This window comes from Macaca thibetana, chromosome 8 (genome assembly GCF_024542745.1).
Source record: "Macaca thibetana thibetana isolate TM-01 chromosome 8, ASM2454274v1, whole genome shotgun sequence".
Taxonomy (NCBI): domain Eukaryota; kingdom Metazoa; phylum Chordata; class Mammalia; order Primates; family Cercopithecidae; genus Macaca; species Macaca thibetana.
Window position 1 is genome coordinate 40,164,813 of NC_065585.1, and position 16,182 is coordinate 40,180,994.

A 16,182-nucleotide genomic window follows, 5' to 3' on the forward strand; every position below is an offset into this window, starting at 1 on the left:
CTGATATTTGATAATTACCAATCCTGTATGATCTATATGATCGACATTCTCATTATACATATAAGCCCACCTGCAACAGTCCCTGGTACCTATGAAGTGCTCAATAAATGTTAGTTTTTATTCTTATTATTAAAATAAGAAAATCTTTTCATAATCTTTCTTTGCAGCCAAAAAAAAAAAAATCCATTTGGTCCTAAGTAAATAAAAAATAAATCTGTTTCTTCTAATTTTTTGGCCAATTTTTAGCTCCATAGTGGACATATTGAGTTGACTCTACTCATAAATGCAACTTCCTCTATTCTACTTTGTCATTAATTCATTACTATTGTGATGCTGACTAAAACAGCCCTGTTAAAAGCCATCGAAAACTTCACCTGCAAAATCCAATCTGTGGCTCAGTCATAGATTGTCAGTGTTAGAACCTTCAAGCATCCCTGTCAGTTCACTCACAAATAATAATCGCCATACTTCCACCCTCTAAGTGGTCAGAAAGCTCTACCGGTTTTGTATCAATTCACTCTCTCCCCTCCATACTCCTTTCAGTTCTCACTTCCCCTGCCCTAGCTGTACTCCTTATTACCTCTCACCCAAACAATTACAGTTGCTGCCTAACTGATCTCCAGTCTCTGTCCATTCCAATACATATGAGTATTGCCACCCACATTATTTTCTGAAACATCAAACCAGTGTCACTCCCTGCTGTAAAGCTTTTAGTTGGCCTCCTTCACATGCTCCATTATGTCCTGCTCCCTCAACCTGTCATTTAAATTCCTTAATAACACAGGCTTTACTTACATGTCTAGATTTAATTCTCAATCTATAGCAATTTTTCTCGCTGTTCTTAGAAAATGACTTTACTTGCTTATCTTAACATCCAGTTTGTTTGTTTTATTTAAATTTTACTTTAAGTCTCGGGATACAACTGCAGAACGTGCAAATTATATGGGTATACATGTGCCATGGTGGTTTGTTGCACCTATTGACTCATCCTCTAAGCTCCCTCCCCTCGCCCCCCACTCCCCAACAGGCCCTGGTGTGTGTTGTTCCCCACCCTGTGTCCATGTGTTCTCATTGTTCAACTCCCACTTATGAGTGAGAACATGCAGTGTTTGGTTTTCTGTTCCTGTGTTAGTTTGCTAAGGATGATGGGTTCCAGCTTCATCCATGTCACTGCAAAGGACATGATCTCATTCCTTTTTATGGCTACATAGCATTCCATGGTTTATATGTGCCACATTTTCTTTATCCAGTCTATCATTGATGGGCATTTGGGTTGGTTCCATGACTTTGCTATTGTAAATAGTGCTGCAATAAACATACGTGTGCATGTATCTTTATAGTAGAATGATTTATATTCCTTTGGGTATATACCCAGTAATGAGATTGCTGGGTCAACTGGTATTTCTGGTTCTAGATCCTTGAGGAATCACCATATTGTCTTCCACAATGGTTGAACTAATTTACATTCCTGCCAACAGTGTAAAAGTGTTCCTATTTCTCCACAGCTTCACCAGCATCTATTGTTTCTTGACTTTTTAATAATTGCCATTCTGACTGGCATGAGATGGTATCTCATTGTGATTTTATTTGCATGTCTCTAATAATCAGTGATGTTGAAGTTTTTTTCCTATGTTTGTTGGCTGCATAAATGTCTTCTTTCGAGAAGTGTCTGTTCATATCCTTTGCCCACTTTTTGATGGGGTTGTTTTTTTCTTGTAAATTTGTTTAAGTTCCTTGTAAATTCTGGATATTAGACCTTTGTCAGATGAGTAGATTGCAAAAATTTTCTCCTATTCTGTAAGTTGCCTGTTCACTCTGATGACAGTTTCTTTTGTTATGCAGAAGCCCTTTAGTTTAATTAGATCCCATTTGTCAATTTTGGCTTTTGTTGCAATTCCTTTTGGAGTTTTCATCATGAAGTCTTTTCCCATCGTTATGTCCTGAATCATATTTCCTAGATTTTCTTCTAGTGTTTTTATGGTTTGGGTTTTACATTTCAGTATTTAATCCATTTTAATTTTTGTATAAGATTTAAGGAAGGGGTCCAGTTTAAGTTTTCTGCATAAGGCTAGCCAGGTTAATCTTTCAGAAAGGTCTTGCCCTCTCCCCGTCTTCCTCTCCACGCCTTTTCTCAATATGTTATTTTAGTTTCAACTCCAACCCATCATCTTTCAAGAAGCTCTCTCAAATTCTTTCATGTATAACTCCTCTCTCTCTCTCTTACTCTCACTCTCTTTTACAGTTGTCCTCTCTTTCCTCCAACTCTCCTAGCACTTCATTTATTGTCACAATGTCTGCTTTAAGAATAATTTTAAATATGTTTTAATCAGAGACCACACTGTGACAGTCTGGAAGGCAAGAACCATAGTACACTCCTTCCACGGTGTCTGCAGCACTGTCCATGATTTCAGAGAGTAGATATCTCATAAACGCTTAACGAATTAGAATTGTGCTATTGTAATTAAAAGTAAAAAATTACTATGTAATGTAGTTCCCCCATACCATATTTAACTTCCATTGCATCAGCTAACCTGTCATCTTTACTACTTGTATCCCCAGCAATTGGCATAAAATTTGCCAAATAAGAGGTATTCAAATATTTGTTAAATAAATGACTGATTAAACAAAATTAGAAACTAAAATTCCTATAGAATAATTTGAAATACATATGAATTGTCTCCATTTTACGGTTTAGTGTAAACTATACATTATTAATTCAGGATTTAAATAATGTAAAATTCAATAATGTTTCCTAAATCAGGATTCAATAATTTCCCCAAAAGGTCTAATTAAGAAAATAATGCTGAAACTGGTATTCAATTGTTTTTAAAACTTTATTTACTGGTTATCACACTGAAAAATCCTGAACATCTACTGGCAACTTAACAAATGAAGCAGGCAGGTGTATTGTGGTCCTTCCTAGGTGGTTGAAGCGTGGGTCTCTCAGGAAACAAAGGCAGGTATCAGGGGACCAGTTTCAGAAACCAATATTTGGCATCATTTTGCTGAAGGAAGAAGCAGCTCATCCAGCTGTTCTCCTGAGAAATAAGACTTTTGAGAATAAGTTGAGAGCGAGAATAGAGTATGCAGCCATATCAATGCACCATATATACACCTTCTGGCATCTTTCCCCAAAGCACCTAGTGTAACACTCAGTACAGAGTGAGATTAAAAAAAAAAAAAAAAGCGTTGATTATTTGCCTAGCCCAGTTCTATGTGGCCAAGAAAGGTGGGAAGCCATTGGAAAGGATTCAAAAATGTTTTTCACTGCCTGAAACCATAGGATTGATTCCCTTGAGAAACACAGATGTTCAGTCCACAACTGCCCAAATTTTACTATGGTGAAGGCATGAATCACTTTTTACGTTTCTTTCTTTCCACTTACTAAAGCCATCTGAGTCTGCATAAGTGTTTCAGATTGAGAAGATTAGTGGATATTTCAAAAACTCTTTCCCTTGGTGATCAGCATGGCATTCACTTTTGATATACCTTTAACACAAAGTCTTAAGATAAAAAAAAAATTAAAGAATCATCACAAAGATATATCAGGATGGAATGGGTTATAAAAAGTGAATAATTATTAGGAAAACTAAACATTCTTTGTATCACTCTTTTGCACAGGCAGTCTCTAATATAATAAATCATTTATTTCCAGAAATTATTATTTTGTCCTCTCCTTTTTCAACTTCTTGGAAATAGTATATGCTTGGGTTCGGGTATTAGGCCTGAGAGTGAGTAATTAAATGATCTTTCTCTAGTTCTACTCTATTCTATATTACAAACAACGTTTCATTTAATTTTCTCTAGACAACAAAGAGTTTAAGTATTTCCTCCTCTTCCTTCCTTTTCCTTGCCTTTTTAAGAGAGAGTTGAAGACAAAGTGAGAGGGTCAAGATAACATCCCTGTCAAACAAGATAATAATGCAACAAGATCAAGTAACAGTCATGAGTAAATGTTCATCTTAACATATTCACTATTAAGATTGTTGATGATGAATGAAGTCAATGAGCTGAGCTGTACAGACCTCATCCCATCCAGCAGTACTATCGATTCTCAAGAACCTGTGACTTCTTCTAGGTTGTTTCGCTCTCCATTTTTCCTTTCCCATGACTGTTTCCTGGTAAGAATTTCTTTTTCTCAAATCAAAACATCACCTTTTAGAAAACAAGCAATAAAACAACTTGGAAATATTTTAATTGCAATCTGCCCAGTTTTGTATCCAGATGAGAACTCAAATATAAAATTCTGAAGCTCTTAACCTCTGTAAATGAGATGCTGGCCTAAATTACATTTCTGGGGATGTTTTTTCTGTTCTAATATTATCCAATTCTACAAAATTAAAACAAACAACATCATTTAGGCATAAACACAAGCTAATCTTTCCCTTTGATCAAAAGAATCTCCATGCGCATTAAATAATATATGTATTCTAGTGCCTCCTTGAAAGGTAAGGAAACAAGGTAACACATAAATGTCTGCTAAAATGAAGGCAGTCAGAGATGACAGGAGTTTCTGGGTCTTCAGAGTAGGCCAAAAAAAGCTACTTTACCAACCGTCAGAAACCCCTACAACTCGGGAGAGGTTGCTGCCAAGGACATTACCCCTGGGAGGGCACAGGAGGGAAGGTACAGATTAGGAACAAGAATAAGCCATATATCTTGGCAGAGCCCTAAGAGGCCCTTCACAATTAGGGCTATCCAAGCACATCTAAAAAAATAAAAAACAACCTTCCAAACATTCCACTGAGAATGTACCAGTATTCAAACATCATTGATTTATGAGCTATTTTATTTGTTCGTAACCTAGTTCCAGAGGGAGGATAAAAGAGAAGCTTTCCAGTAGTTCCGCCAGTGGGGAATGTTCACTTAAAACAATTAGATTCATATAAGATGACAGGTTATTAAAAGGCAAATATAAGTTACAGGCTATGAATAAGGAGACCATGTAATATATTGTACACTCTGGGACACTCTTAAGAGAGAGAGGTGAACTAGCCAGCTAGGAGTCCAAGACAACAGGCAAATCTTGGGTTGTCCAAAATAACCAAGACATAGGGTCACTCTAGTGACAAGGGTATAATCATCAGAGAAGGAGGGTCGATGTGATCCAGAGAAATCTAAAAAAAAAAATCATGTTTCATGAAAGAGATGGGACTTGAGCTAGATCGGAAGGACAGGTGAAAGTGGGAGCAGCAGGCCCATATGATTCAGAGAAGAGTAAGCCCAGGTGAGGCTGAGCCGAAGATGGAGCGACAGGGCAAGATGCCATGCAGGGCAGCAAGAACACAAAGATAAAACCATTTACACCAGGGACAGCAAGATCGGTTTCACCTTATGTGTCAACTCAAATCAATTCGAATGGCTGCCAAGAGCCAATATCTGTTCTCCATGATGTACTGTGCCATAATCAGTTAGCAATGCTGGCCATAAGTATGGGAAAGGAACACACTGTCCCACCTGCCACATACAACATATGTCATCCTTACATTGCTTGGACCTGTTGAAGTCATCAGGCTTTAAAACCTTGGTAAAAATGGTCTAAAAAGAAAAAAAATGTTGATTTCATTTAAGCCATTTGTTGATTTTGCTTGATTATTAAAGGCAAGAATGAACCAAAGGTATACTTGGGTGGACAGGAAAGAACTCATTAAGTGAAGCCTATCCGAAACATCCACATTATATTAGAAAAGTTAAACTCCCTGTAGAACATTTCTAGAAAGATGAGAAAGTTGTTGGGAGAGAGGGCACAGACTGGCATGCTGTTCAAATATTAATGTTGGTAAACATTCATTTGTTTAGATTTAATATAAAGCACAGCAAATAGATTGTAGAAATAGGCAGGAAGCTGTGCCCCTAAGGTAAAATGCAGTTTTACAGTTATGAAAATTTAATTTGACTGCTTTCCCAATAATTGCTCATATTTGTAGCAGCAGCATGCCAGGTAGATAACGGTCAATCAAACGGACATCGCTCTGTACATGCTCTTAAAAAGCTTGCACTGTTTCTTCTTGCGAGAATGGCATTGCTTCCAACTGTTAAAAGATGCCCAGTTGAAAAGCAGAATAAGAAATTGGACAGTAGGAAATCTTTATATATTGCCATTTCCCTCCCTCTCTCAAATTAAATTCCTGTTGGGAGCTGGAACTATTTTTTTTCCTTCTGAAAATGGAAAATCTGTCACATCATAAACCAAACCTTGAGCACAGAATGTGTGAGGTTCTCTTTTTAAAATTCTGCTCGTAGTCAGAAAAAAATTAGGATATGCTACTAATATGGGCAGGGCAAATATTTCTTTCATAGGTGAGTGAAGGACAGCAATAGATCCCTCAATGTATGAAAAATCTCTCTGGATCTTAGTTGAAGAAGAGCATCAGAAAGATTCCTCTCTGTCTCTGTCTTGCTCCGAGCCTCCTCTAATTCCTCTCTTCCTTTTGTTCTTTCTTGTTCCCTATTTCCCACACTCTTCATGACCGTTGAGAAAATGCCATTAATAACTGGTACAAAGAATGGTGCTCGGTGCATGGAGATAAACTGGGGATGACAAAATATCAACTTCCTGCTGCTCATTGAAAGCCCTATCTGTACAACTGGTAATTACTTTTAATTTAATTAGGACTCCTGGTATTGTTTCTATCTCATAGATTACATTATAACATGTAATGTGTTAAAGCAACAAGACAAATTGAGGCGAGAAAACACAGAAAATATTACCTTTTTGTCTATAAATAATACCACAATTTAACTCTTCAAAAGGCCCTCAAGTAGCTTTACTATGAGCTAATCATTATTTTCCATATTCCTTTAGCTTGAGTAAGCAAAAAATCTTATATAATCAAATAAAAAACATATCTCATGGGTTTTTGAAAAGAATTTTTTAAGCTCTACACTTTTCTTCTTCTCTCATGCAGAACAAATAAATGATCTATGCTGTTGCGTGCTAAAACAAAATTCACATAACTAGAAAGAACAACCACTGGCACTGGAGAGAGATTATGACCTTGCTGCTTAAATTTGAGGATGTAAAAGTGGCTTGGGAATGACACCATTTTTAGGCAGAAACACACAGTTGAGTGAGGCAAGGAAGCCTATTTGAGATACTTTGACTCAAAAGAATATGAGGGATCTATTCCTTTGTAAAAGACATACACTCAATTTGAGTTTTCATATGGAATTCACAAATTCATTGTGAACTGCTAAATAAAATCCTAAAATGACCCTCTAAATAGTTAATTATGTAACAAGAATGTTCATTAGGACCCTAAGAATGTATCTTCCCATATTACTAGAGAACAGATACTGGAATTAGAGAGAGAGAGAGAGAATACGGAGGCATCCGTACAAGGAGGCAGGTCCTCAGGTGGAAGATTCCCCACATGGAAGCTTACAGTTGTTGTCCAAATAACGTCTGAATGAATGGCAAGTTAAAATGTGATTGGAAATTCCTCTAACAATGTTTGATCTTTTCATCTAATACATTAGACCTGGAAATCTGTAGCATATGTTTATTGGCTTATCAAAAACTTACTCTAAACATTTCATAGCCCAAAGAAAACAAATCAGAAAGATTGTCCTTTTCTAAGATTAGAGGTTGTGATGGTTAATATCAAGGGTCAACTTGACTGGACTGAAGGATGCAAAGTGTTGTTCCTGGGTGTGTCTGTGAGGGAGTTTCCAAAGGTGACTAACATTTGAGTCAGTGGACTGGGAGAGGCAGACCCACCTTCAATCTGGGTGGGCACCATCTAATCAGGTGCCAGGACGGCTAGAATAAAGCGGGCAGGAGAAGATGGAAGGGCACACTTGCTGAGTCTTCCGGCCTCCATCTTTCTCCCATGCTGGATGCTTCCTGCCCTTGAACATTAGACTCCAAGTTCTTCAGCTTTTGGACTCTTGGACTTACACCAGTGATTTGCCAGGGGCTCTCGGGCCTTCAGCCACAGACTGAAGGCTGCACTGTTGGCTTCCCTACTTTTGAGGTTTGGGGACTCAGACTGGCTTCCTTGTTCCTCAGCTTGCAGATGGCCTATTGTGAGACTTCACCTTGTGATCGTGTGAGTCAATACTCCTAATAATCACCCCTTCATATATACATATATCCTATTAGCTCTGTCCCTTTAGAGAACCCTAATACAGAGGTAAATGCTCACAGATAATCTTAGAACCAAAAGACGTGAAATATCACCTTTTACAACAGCCTCATTTTATACATGGTAAGACCAAATTCTCAATAGGTCCAGCAATGAGGAAGGACCAACTCCCAGGTCTCCTCGTTCTTCATTTAGAGTTGCTTTCCCTCCACTACATCATCATTGCCTATTGTACGAACTAGAATTCAAACTAGTGAACTTCAGGGACTTAACAAAAGTTACATAAAATCAAATAATGTCTATTTTTGAGCCTAATTTTTTCATAAGTCCAAGAGATAAAAACACAAGTTTACAGGGATGGCTGAGCTAACTATCAGAGTATTTCAGTTTTTAGAACAATGCCTCTTTGGCAACCTTGTATCCACAGCCTGGTATGGAAGGCACAGCTGTTGCCCTATTTGCAGCCCAAGAAATCAGTACTGGCAGCCAATTCCTGCAAGACAGAAGACTTTTGGCAAAATGGCAGTGTTCTCTTACAAAAATAGCAAACCATCATCTGGGTAAATTCAGGGAAGCTTATGACTTCTGCCAAAGTGAAATTTTGACTTGCTGATGGCAAGTCAATCCTCTACTGGGACAAGAGATCCAGATAAAGGTCAATTTAGATTTAAAGAAGATATGGAGAGTGTTGGGTGCTATTTGAAACAGTTTCTTAAGCAAGCTATGACATTTTCTTCAAAAAATATTCCAAAAATTATCATTAAATAACTGTAAAATGGTTTATTTGAAAGTAAAATAATATTTTAACACAAGGCTATGTAGCTATATACATACTTCTGGGGAAGTTGCATGCCATTTTACCAAGAGGTAGGATGGGAAGTGAGAGGAAGGGTAATGGGGAGGAGTGAGCTTTGGGTTAGATCATATTTAAATATTGTTTTCAACAGTATAGCATTGTGACTTTGATGCCCCAAAGATCTGTAGATAAAATAAATATAATACATGTTCTCCTAGAGCTAATGGTCAGACAGCAAAGTTAAATAAGTAATGCAAGAGGTAAAAGGCTGGTTATTAATTTTTTAAAAATTGTTGTCATAATAGCTGAGAAAAGAGACCTTCATAGATTGTGATTCTAATAAAGTCCCACAACACTTTATGGACATAGAACATAACTTTGAAATATATCCCAATTTCTTCATGCAAGATTGTGTACAAATCATGCCAAGAATAAAAATGAAAGTATCTGTGTGTTTCTTATTACTTGGGAATTCAGTGACGTTTTCACCTCCCATGTATTAGGAAAGGGAAAAAGATTTCCCATTGAGAAATCAAGAGTAATATCAACCTTCAATGAAGCAAAGCAGAGATGGACGAAGCCATGCAAGAAACAAAAAATGACTCGCAAGTCAGCAAGACTGGACTGCATCCTGTTCAAATAAACAAACATATCTGAAAAAGAAAATATCAGCTAATAAGACTCACTCAGCAAAGAAAGCATACAAAAGGAGAGTCAGGCAGACAAACATTGGCAGTGCCGACTTTAGCACTGTCCAAAAGAAAGGGAGCTTTTGGACATCAGTCCGTCCTCTCCAGATGGAATGAAAGGCCATTTCTTGCATGAGGATGAATGCATAAAAAGTTAAAAATCAAAGAATTTGGCAGATTTCTAATCCCATTAGCAGCACAGTCTCTCTCCTGAAATGGATGTGTCAGAATTCTTTATCCTAATTTATTTAAAAATTCAGTTTATCTAACACATCTTTTTTCTGTCTTCACATAACCTTCTAATACAGTCTATCTGGAGGGATGGACTGATATACCAAACCAGCTTTTCCCATTTGGGTGACTATTATTTTTCTTCCACTTTCCACTTGCTCTTTATTCATCTGCTTTCTCTATAAAAATGGGAACGATGAACAAGCAGGCACATGAAGGGAAGGTTCGGAAGAGCAATGAGGCTTTGATCTACTAAAAGTTATGTTTGAAGAAGAGTAGCTCAATGTGGCTCATGTATCTTCACAATAATTTATATTACTCAAGAACCCAACATGGTTCCCTATCAATTAACATGGATTAGAGTCTTTGTGCTGAAAGACACTTATAATCACCTAGTGTGAACCCATTATTCTAGGAAGAAAGAAATTGAGGCATATAGAAGTAATATTACTGGCCTATGACAGAATTCTGCTCAGACTAAACACAGGTCAGTATTCCTGAAGCAGCTGACACAGCTGCCTTCAAAGTCTATTTTCTGGGGAAGAATCTGAGCCGATTCTTCTCAGCTGAGAGAGTTCTTGGGAGGAGTCCCAGTGTGAAGTTTTAGAAGTTTACTTCGACCTTAGCTTCCAGGTCAGAAGAAAGCATTGACCCCTTCAGCAGACCAATGATGCCTCTCTCTGGGAATACAACGAGTACAAAGAAGACACACCTCTGAAGTCAGCCTCTCTCTATAATCTGCATTCTTGGTCAGTTCAAGAGACTGAGTTGTAACTTGACTATGGAACTGCTACTATAAACCCAGCAGGGTAAACCCGGGCATCTGAAAATGGTCAGTGCACTTTAGAGACAGGGATTGATGAAGGCATAGATGAAGAAAGGGTCAGCACCTTTATGGGCAGAATCAGCATTTGGAGGGGGAAAAAAATGTATCTCCTGTAGCTAAAGGTGGGCATTTAAAAAAATATAAACGTGCTGCCAGGAACTACTGCCAAGTGCCACTAAATAGAGAAGGAATACGATAAACTCAAGAGCATCACCTACAGGGGAAAATGAAGAATTCCAAGGAGATTCATTAGGAAGGTGGGAAGAAATCTACCAATCAGAGAAGTAGGATGTGGCTTACATTTTTAAACAAAATTAGTAGATGATGGTTCTGGGAGAGACTATCATCATAAAATAGAGCCATAGTGCATTAGTACTCTTGTGTTTGCAAGAGGAAGATGACACACCCCAATGAAAACCAAGCTTTCGAGCCAGAGAAATATCTGGAAATATATGCTAGATGTACCACATAAGGACAATAATCTGTACACAGAATTTCCAGCAATATCTGTAGGTGATGTTAAACCTTTTAGTTCTGTCCACACACATACACTGAAATGCACATGTCTCAGGTTTATTTTCTATTGCTGACATTCATTATTGCAAAGAACAACTTAGATTCTATTGCATGATGCTGTACTATGGCACAATTCTAAAGAGCCCTATAGTCATGCATACAAAATTCCTAGCACTACTGGTCCTCAGCACCTCAGGCCAGAATCTTATGCCTTCAAAGAATATTCATTCCCCCAAATCCATAGTCTTTACCTCTGGCCTCAGCTTTTCAGTAGCAAGCTCAAGCTTTCATTAGTTATACTTTCCTGGTTATACTTATATTTTTCTGGCAATATTTATACTTTCATGGTTTATACTACTTTTATTTTTTATTAAATGGAGGTAAATGTTTTAAAAGTCGTCTTTTCCACTGAATCAACATCACCACGTTAAATCTAAATTTCCCTACTACGTCTCAATTTCAAGAGCTTCCATAATCTCACTACTTGAATCATGTTTATTTTCTTTTTTATTTTTTGAGACAAAGTTTTGCTGTTGCCCAGGCTGGAGTGCAGTCATGTGATCTCGGCTCACTGCAACCTCTGCCTCCCTGGTTCAAGCAATTCTCCCGCCTCAGCCTCCCAAGTAGCTGGGATTACAGGTGTCCACCACCATGCCTGGCAATTTTTTTTTTTTTTTTTTTTTTTTTTTTTTTTTTGTATTTTTAGTAGAGCTGGGGTTTCACTATATGTTGGCCAGGCTGGTCTTGAACTCCTGTCCTCCAGTGATACATCCACCTTGGCCTCCCAAAGTGCTGGGATTACAGGCATGAGCCACCGTGCCCAGTGGAATCATGTTTATTTCCTATTCTTCCAACCAGTCTCATTACCTTCTGAAAAAGTTGTGATCACAAGAAATAGCCTCTTTTTTCCTTCTATCACCAGTCAAGGCCAATTCTATCTGAGATTAGCTTTCTTATGTATAGCTGGTGCTCCAGTTGGCCACAGTATCCACCTCTCTACTGAATTACACCCTACTGGCTTTGCTGATTGGTGTTACCAGTCAGGCCTCATGGGCATTTGAGTGTGTGATCCTTGGTCTCTTAGAGCAATGATTTTCAAGCTGTGTTCCTCAGAAAATATAGCCAGTTGGCACACATTTATCACCCTCACCAGAGAAAAAAAAAAAAGATGCAAAATGATTGTCTTCCTCAAAGCTGTCCTTATGTGAAGGAAAGAAGGTTGTTTTCGTTTTTAAAGTCCATACTCCTTAATAGTCTCCATTGTCTGCAACCATCTCATTTTATTTAGGTAAACTAGTACAAATAATAATAACAAAAATGATGATAAAACAATAACGGCAGCACCTAACACCTGCTGATCACCATTTTATGCAAGATGCCATTCTATGTGTTTTTCTTAGCTTATTTAATCCTCATGAAAATCGTATGAGGTATTACAATTATCCACCTTTTACAGAAGAAGAAACTGCATGTAAGGTACTGTGATTAAAATTGTTTTACAAGGACTAGATTGTTCAGCAGCTGACTAGTTATTCATGCACTAGGGAGAGTTACTATAGTCATATGCTTATCCCTCATCAACAAGGTGAGAAAGCATTTTTATAGCTGGAAATAGAAGAGCTAGAAACCCACCTGGCCCCACCTAGTTTCTAGACTACATATTGCTTCTTCCTAACAGTTGAAGTTCAGGGCCCCAAATGTGGTAGATTGCAAAATGGCCACAATTCCTCACTCTTCCCTATATCCATCCTCTTTGGAATGCAACTTTACTTCTTCTCCTATCATGAGGTAGAATCTATCTCAGCTCTCCTTATGACTTGGGCTAGTAGAATGAGGGAGAAGCAACAGCATGCCTGTTCTGAGCCTAGGCCTCAAAAACCCATGCATGCCTCTGCTTGTTCTCTTGGAACCTGATCTAGTGCCATAAGAATAAGGCTGAGCTAAGCTGGTGGATGATGTGAGATGTGTATCCCAGTAACCCCAATCACCCTGACTATCAGCGAGCCACACAAGACCATCCTTGACTAGCCATCCCAGCCAGCTCCTGCCAGCTGACTGCAGACTAATAAGCTCAGATGCAATCAGCCAAAGCCCACCTGACTAGCAGAACCATAAACTCACAAGCAGTAAGTGCTTATTTTCATAAGTCTGTTAGATTTCGCATGGTTTGATATACAGCACCGAAATCATAGGAAGCTAATCCAGTAACACAGGTTCAACCCCATCGCTGTCTTTGGAACTAATCCCGTATCATGAGTAGATGGATATGAGAAGCTGCTATGGTTTGGGGAAGGCTGTCATCTAATCACCCTTAACTAGTTGAGCACCAACCTTGGTCCCATCCATACCTGGGCCTCTCTCTGTTTTTAACTTCTTTTCTTATAAAACTTTTTAGCAAACCAGTTACTAGGTCTGGGGACCAAATTTGCCATTTCCACTGCTCTGGACTAGACTCTGATGGGATTGGGAACTGGATCCCAGTCAATCTCAGTGCCTTATCTGCTCTCTTGGATTGTGATGTGTCCCCTGGTCCTGATTTCCCTACTGTAAATATCCCCCCGTTGCTTACTCATTCGACCTAGAGGAAACCAACTGCTTTGTGGATTTGCTTGTTGCCTTTGTCTTTGTTCTGCAGACACTGTGTTCTATCGCCACCACAGGAGGACAGATGAATTCCTAGAGCAGGCCCCTACCTGTGTCATCTCACTCATTCTGAGTTCGGTCCAAATGACTTACAAGAAGTATTTAATTCTCCCCAAGAAAGATAGTCCTGGGTGAAAAACAAGCCATAGGGACCAAAGAGAGAAAAAGCACCAGGGAGACTGACAGCCTATTTCACAATTTAACAATTTAACTCCTTGAGAACTTTGCCTTATTCATCTCTATATGTACTTAACATAGTGCAGTATGCATGCTTTATACTCTTTTTTTTTTTTTTTTTTTTTTTTTTTTTTTTTTTTTTTTTGAGACAGAGTCTCGCTCTGTCGCCCAGGCTGGAGTGCAGTGGTGTGATCTTGGCTCACTGCAAGCTCTGCCTCCCGGGTTCACACCATTCTCCTGCCTCAGTCTCCCAAGTAGCTGGGACTACAGGCGCCCGCCACCACGCCCGGTTAATTTTTTTGCATTTTTAGTAGAGACAGGGTTTCACTGTGTTAGCCAGGATGGTCTCAGTCTCGATCTCCTGACCTCGTGATCCGCCCACCTCGGCCTCCCAAAGTGCTGGGATCACAGGCATGAGCCACCGCACCCGGCCTATACTCAGTAACTTCTTAAAAAATAAGATTGGCCAGTAGAATCATCTTCTCATATGAAAGAGAACATATTTTCTCCCAAAGAGTACATTGTGAAAAAATTTACTCTTACCCTGATTGTAAAATATACATATATATTTACCATATATATGGTAAATTAGAACAATTATAGAGTCTTTAAAGTATTTCATGATCTCACATGTATCTAAAATCTGAAAAAGTCAAATTCATAGATGCAGAGAATAGAATGGTAATTACCAAGGGCTGGGGGAGGAGGAAGTGGGGGAAGGACAGGCGTTGATCAAAGGATAAAAATTTCAGTTAGACAGGAGAAATAAGTTCAAGAGATCTGTTGTACAATATGGTGACTATAGTTAATAATCATATATTATATACTTAAAAATTGCTGAGATCTTAAATGATCTCATGACAAAAAAGTATGAGGTGATGCATGTTAATTAGCTTTATTTAAGCATTTCACAATGTGTACACATATCAAAACATCACATTATGAAACTAAATATATACAAATTTTTTGTCAACTATACCCTAATAAAATAATTATCTTGGAGTCTTTTGGTTGTTTTCAGTGAAAATTAAATGTAAACAAAACAAAATCAAAGGGGGAACACACCTTTAAGTTATTTGCAAAACAATACATTTTTTCTTTTATTCTTTCAATACAAAAATGAATAGGGCACTATTCCTGCCCTTCAGAAACTCACAGTCTAATAATAAAAGGGGGGAGATTTAAAGCAACCATAAAATTAAATGTTTGTACTATAAACAAGTTGCCCATCACCTGTCACTGAACAAAAGGAATAATGACAACTGTTATACCTAGAGGTGGCCAAGGTTAAAGGAAAAGTTGTTTGAAAATGTATGCACCTGGCATTTTACCATACCTTAGTAGGTACTCAAGAGTAGACTTTAAATGTGTTTGTAAAGGTCAGGTGCTTACTACAGTGTGATTAATCGGGGTAAAATAAGAAAGAAATAGGTGTATTTCCAAGTATATTTCAGAAATTTAACTTGGAACCTTCCCTTGAATATTTATTTTGTCATCTTGTTTATTATAGCTTTCACAAGTCATGAAATAATCATGAGATTAGAAATGCACTGCCTTGTCTTAATTCTCTGGAACAGGATTCATAAATGTAGAGACATATTACTTGGATAATTCTGCAACTCCACATTTCTAGAAGTACATTTATAAAATTTAATTAGGAACAATATATACAGTTTGGCAGGTAGTTACTGAAACAGCTCTATAGTTTATGAAATATATTAGATTTGGTACACAAATAATGTAATCATTTAATGGGTCAATTTCAATTACACTTTTCCACTTGGCACCCTGGAAATCGATTTCTTTAACATAGAGACATTAGTCTTTTTCATATTCCTACATTTATTTCAGTCTCATGAATAGAATTGAAGCTAAATTTCATAAATCTTTTCTTCATTTTCAGCCAAATGTCTTTAGTTTGATGGATATTAATGACAAAGCAGTTTATAACTATCACAAAATGTTAAAAACTTACCAAAAAAATACTTTGTTGCTTGTTCACAACATTTTGAAAGGACTTTGAGATTCTTTAGAATGCAGTCTGGAGTATGAATCAACCGCCAGTTTATTAAATGTTGTGATAACATGTCTCAAAGGAGAGCCACATAAGGCCTTAAGCATTGCGTATACCAACTAATAAAACGAGAGCTGCACATGCTAGGGCAGGCGATTTCCGTTCAATTTTCAAATGTACACCCGTTTGGTGTGGATGTGGTA